We start from the raw sequence: 6,085 nt of genomic DNA on the forward strand, positions 1-6,085 counted from the left end.
TTTAAACAATATTTAATTTTAAAAGAAAAGATAGCAAAAATTTGAAAGTTGATTTGTTTGGTTACAGTAACATTGGCTTAGTCTAGGTTTTAGAATTTTCTATCTAGTTATACTTTAAGATTATTTTAAATTAAGTTCAGAATACTTACAAATTTTTTTTTATGCTTTTAAACTTTTTTCTTATTTTTCTAGCATGCAAATGTAAAAATTAGTTATAGATGTTTTAAATTAAGCAACAAGTAAAACTTAAGTAGTAATCTAAGATAACTGTTTTTAGCAACCTTAAGTTAAAAAATCTCTTTTTTTTGAGGAAGTCAGATAAAAAATTTTTCTTGTTTATGTTTGCAAATGTTGCTCGCTTTTTATTATTACGATTTTAGACTTGGCCAATCATTCAAAAAAAAAATATGTTTTGAAATAGAAGGAAATTTGTTGTTGTCAAAATCATTATTGTTAAAATAATTATTGTTTTTTAATTTTTTTTTCTTATTAAAAGCATAAACTTTACAGTACTTATCTTCATATTTACATTTTTAAAAGTTAAGTTTAGTTATTGTACAAATCACTTCTTTAAAAATGTTAAACAAATTTTTACAATAGTAAAACACAAGCGTAAAATTGTTTTTACTGTTCAAGGTAAATTATTAAAAAAAAAAATTACAGCACAAAGTACTTATAAAAAAATTTTCATAAAAATATTCAGCGTATTGAATTTTAGTTTCTTTAAAGAAGTTGTAACTTATAATTCAAGTATTCACACGTTTGTTATTAGTGTTGTATATCTACTTTTAAAAATTAATTTGAAGTGATATATATATATATATTAGTTTATATGTTACAAAACAAGATTTACAGTAAATTATTAAACACAAAGTTCAGTTAATTTTCGTTAAATTTTATTTTCTTTATTTTTCAAGAATTATTAAAGTTGCTTCATGTGAAAGCATAATAAACCGTTTGTAGATTGACGGCTGCGAGTTTTTCGGTTGTGACTGAATGATGAGTCCTAATAAGGACGAAACCGGTCTCAGTCTACCGAAACTTGTGGTCTGCTGATCGAATTGGCATGATCAACCCTTTTGTTATTTTTTAAACAGTGATTCTCTAGGTCATTAGTAATCATTCCTACTCGTCCATCTACTTTTGTTTAAGGAATTAATAGTATTTGTCAATAATATTTATGAAAGTTTGTAAATGTAACATATGTTGAAATAGTTTAGGTTTAAACGTGCAAGAATTTTTTGATGATTTGCAAAAGACAACTTTACAAGCTGAAGTAAAAACTTTAAGTATATATACAAAACAAGCTCAATTTTCAACAAGTCTTCGTGGCGCAATCGGTTAGCGCGTTCGACTGTTAATCGAAAGGTTGGTGGTTCGAGCCCACCCGAGGACGGTTTTTATTTTTAAAGATGTTAAGGTTGATAAAATGTTAAAATTTAATACTTATGTAAAAGTTTTTAAAAAACTTTTATTACAATGCTTCGTATACTGCTTAAAAAACCAATTAATACCTGGTAATTTAGTTTCTAAACTGAATTGATTGTAAGTAAAATAAAAGTACTAACTACTATGTTTATAGATACTGAATTACTGTTGATAAATTTCAACTCACTATATAGGTAATAAAAGTTTGTGGTAAGTAATTGAATATTTAATTTTTGTACCAAATGTTTTCAGAAAAAAAAAAGTTATTTTAAAGTTCATTATTTTTTTATGAATTAATAACTGATATTGTGATTTACTTAATTTAGCAAATAAAATAGAGGTCTTAACCTTAATAGTAATTAGAAGGTAACAAAGTTTTTGCAAAAATACATATATTCATAGTTTACTAATGACATTTAAGTATTAATTTTTGTAAGCAATTAGCTCTTCTAGTTGTAAATATCAAATAAACATTTTTTAAGCTACTCACTCATTAAAAGTTCATAGCAAAGCATCTATATCTAAATTGTTATAGTTAAGATACAAATATAAAGAAAAAGTACGTACCTCAACATGCTTAGAAAAACAAAAAGCGTCCCGTCGGGAATCGAACCCCGGTCGCCCGCGTGACAGGCGGGAATACTCACCACTATACTAACGAAGATGGAATTGTGGCCAGTACGGGGATCGAACCCGCGTACTCGAATTACTAGCACGACGCTCTAACCAACTGAGCTAACCGGCCACACGTTAAAGTCGGTAAAGTGCAGTTTTGTTTAAAAATAAATATTACCAATCCTGTTTTTCTTTAAACTAAATTTGAACAACACCAGCTAATATTTTATTTTTTCCTTAACTTGTTATGATTGTTTATTCTGCAGTTAAAACAAATATTTTACAAAAGGGCTGATGTTATAAATATAACTTATTGGTAGCTATCAAAACGTTTTTTATATGTAGTTGTATTTGTAAAATTTCTCAATCTTTGTATAACTAACTAAAACTTTTAAAAATATTAAAGACCACCATGTAGAGTTTAAATTTAACAAGTCATTTAAACATATTCTTAATCATCTATCAATCTTGTATGTTGTACAAACTACTATAGAAATGCTTTCATAAAAATAAGTGCCTTTTTACTATGTTAGCTCAACAAAGCATTGTTTAAAAAAAGTATCTTAAGAGTGAGTGTATTACAAATAAGTTTTAATTTCAAGTTATTTATACTATGCTTTGTGAAGTTTATATGTTTTTATCGATATATAAAGTAGGCAGGTTATCATAGCATTACATACATTAGAAGTTAGAATAAACTTTTTCATAGAAACTATAAGTTGACTATCCATCGTAAAATTTTTGTTACACATTTTGCAATCAATATTATCAAGGTTTATTATGTAAATCATCACAATTAACTTTGTATACTCTAAAAGCACAAAAACTGTGCAAAGCTACTTGTTTTACGTTTTAAAAGGTAAGTGATCAAATATTCTGAATTTAGCATTAACTTGAAATAAACTGAGAACAAAAATATTTATTAAAATATGTGCGTCAATCGGAAGTCGAACCCAGAACTGGTGCTTGGAAGGCGCCAATGCTACCGTTACACCATCGACGCTTGCAGTAAAATAAGTGATATTTGCGTTTATAAACTTAAATGAATATTCATACCCAGCATGCCACTATAGTATGAGCTACTATTGGTAAAACTCTAATAATCTAAAGATTAAAAGACTGAGTTTATGAAATTAAAACCAATATTATCTTTTGATATTGAGTTGACATACTTAAATAAAATAGCTCTTTACTCTTAGGAGCTTTTTTTTTAATACTTTTTCAAAAACATACTATCTGAGTTAAAATTAGTACTATACTAAAGCTACAACTTTTTACTTGTACTTAATACTTATTAAACTTTTCTAAGAACGTAATTAAATTTGCTCAATAAAAATCATTAAACAAACCAGCTACTAGTTTTATACAAAACTGAAAGCTTAAAAGTTGAACTTTATTTTACTTTGTTTACTTTTTTGTAAGTAAATACACAAATACTACTACAAAAAAATCAAGTTAGTCTACTAAGATAAAGTTATTTAACTCTTATCACACAAACCATTCAGTTAAATTAATATTATTGTAATATAAATTCATCATGATGGAACAACTATTCACGTATATTTTTAATTATACCGGTAGTAATGTTTTTATCAACATTTATTCAATTTAAATTAAATTTTAGCATTTAACACTTTAACTAATATTTTTTAAATAAATAACAAAAGTATTACTGAAGCATAAATTTTCTACATTACAGTTGAAAAGTTTATAATTTGCTTGTTCTTAGTTCTATTTCACAGTACGAAACTATTTAAAAATAAATAAAAAGCATTTCTATAATAGCCTATTAATGCAATGCAAACCAACTTTTAACATTGAAAGATTTTTTTTTGTAGAGGTTTTTTCTTTTTTGTAACAAAATATTCAACCATTAAGATTTGTATTGTTTATAAAGTACTCTGCTAGTTAAAAATAGACTAAAAAATTCTAAAAAAAATATTCAAAGTTAAACTTAGGTTAGTCCTAAAAATTATTGTGAAGAATTTCATCTAACTAATATTTAGCGTTAGTGGAAACTAATGGTGAAGTATTTTTTGAAATACAAGTATTTTTTTGATTGTCAACGACTAAGAGTTAAAAAAACTAGTAATGTATGAAAATATCTAAAAGTTTAAACTAATTAGAAATTAAAGCAGGCTAAGATTTTGTAAATTCTTGTGTAAAGTATGTCAAAAAGTAAAATCCGGTCGACGCACTTTTGGTTTTATACAAAAAGTGCGTCGACCGGATTTTACTTTTTGACATACTTTACACAAGAATTTACAAAATTTTACACTTATTTTAATAAATATTTTTGTTCTCAGTTTCTTTCAAGTGAATGCTAAATTCAGAATATTTAATCACATACCTTTTAAAACGTAAAACAAGTAACTTTGCACAGTTTCTGTACTTTTAGAGTATACAAAGTTAATTATGATGATTTACATAATAAACCTTGATAATATTAATTGCAAAATGTGCTTCTATATATAGTTTCTATGAAAAAGTTCATTCTAACTTCTAATGTATGTAATGCTATGATAACTTGCCTACTTTATATATGAATAAAAACTTATAAACTTCACAAAGCCTAGTATGAATAACTTGAAATTAAAACTTATTTGTAATACACTCACTCTTAAGGTACTTTTTTTAAACAATGCTTTGTTGAGTTAACATAGTAAAAAGGCACTTATTTTTATGTAAGTATTTCTATAGTAGTTTGTACAACATACAAGATTGATAGATGATTAAGAATATGTTTAAATGACTTGTTAAATTAAAATTCCACATAGTTATACAAATATTAAGAAATTTTACAAATACAACTACATATTAAAAACGTTTTGATAGCTACCAATAAGTTATATTTATAACATCAGCCCTTTTGTAAAATATTTGTTTTAACTGCAGAATAAACAAGCATAACAAGTTAAAGAAAAAATAAAATATTAGCTGGTGTTGTTCAAATTTAGTTCAAAGAAAAACAGGATTGTTAATATTTATTTTTAATTAAAACTGCACTTTACCGACTTTAACGTGTGGCCGGTTAGCTCAGTTGGTTAGAGCGTCGTGAATAACGCCAAAGTCGCGGGTTCGATCCCCGTACTGGCCACATCCCCATCCTCATTAGTATAGTGCTGAGCATTCCCGCCTGTCACGCGGGCGACCGGGGTTCGATTCCCCGACGGGGAGCATTTTGTTTTTCTAAGCATGTTTAGGTACGTACATTTTCTTTATATTTGTATCTTAACTATAACAATTTAGATATAGATGCTTTGCTGTGAACTTTTAATGAGTGAGTAGCTTAAAAAATGTTTATTTGATATTTACAACTAAAAGAGCTAATTGCGTACAAAAATTCATACTTAAATGTCATTAGTAAGCTACAAATATATGTATTTTTGTAAAAACTTTGTTACCTTCTAATTACTATTAAGGTTAAGACCTCTATATTGTTTACTAAACTAAGTAAATCACAATATCAGTTATTAATTCATAAAAAACTAATGAACTTTAAATAACTTTTTTTTCTGAAAACATTTGGTACAAAAATTAATTTTTCAGTTATTTACCACAAACTTTTATTACCTATATAGTGAGTTGAAATTTATCAACAGTAATTCAGTACCAATAAAAACAGTAATTAGTACTTTTATTTTACTTACAATCAATTCATTTTAGATATTAAATACCAGGTATTAATAGGTTTTTTAAGCAGTATACGAAGCATTGTAAGAAAAGTTTTTTTTAAACTTTTACATAAGTATTAAATTTTAACATTTTATCAACCTTAACATCTTTAAAGATAAAAACCGTCCTCGGATGGGCTCGAACCACCAACCTTTCGATTAACAGTCGAACGCGCTAACTGATTGCGCCACGAAGACTTGTTGTATAATGAGCTTGTTTTGTATATATACTTAAAGTTTTTACTTCAGCTTGTAAAGTTGTTTTTTGCAAATCATCAGAAAATTCTTACACGTTTAAACCTAAAATATTTCAACATATCTTACATTTATAAACTATCATAAATATTATTTACAAACACTATTAATTC

General features: G+C 26.2%; 2 non-coding genes across 2 annotated transcripts; one reads left to right on the top strand and one right to left on the bottom strand.

Annotated features, from left to right (window-relative positions):
* The first annotated feature begins 1,322 nt into the window (after positions 1-1,322).
* Positions 1,323-1,396, top strand: Trnan-guu (transfer RNA asparagine (anticodon GUU)). The gene has a single exon. It is a non-coding gene; the product is annotated as a tRNA-Asn (tRNA).
* Positions 1,397-2,100: 704 nt separating this feature from the next.
* On the bottom strand, positions 2,101-2,173 carry Trnat-agu (transfer RNA threonine (anticodon AGU)). The gene has a single exon. It is a non-coding gene; the product is annotated as a tRNA-Thr (tRNA).
* Positions 2,174-6,085: the final 3,912 nt, after the last annotated feature.

This window comes from Thalia democratica, chromosome 3 (genome assembly GCF_965202585.1).
Source record: "Thalia democratica chromosome 3, ktThaDemo2.hap1.1, whole genome shotgun sequence".
NCBI lineage: Eukaryota > Metazoa > Chordata > Thaliacea > Salpida > Salpidae > Thalia > Thalia democratica.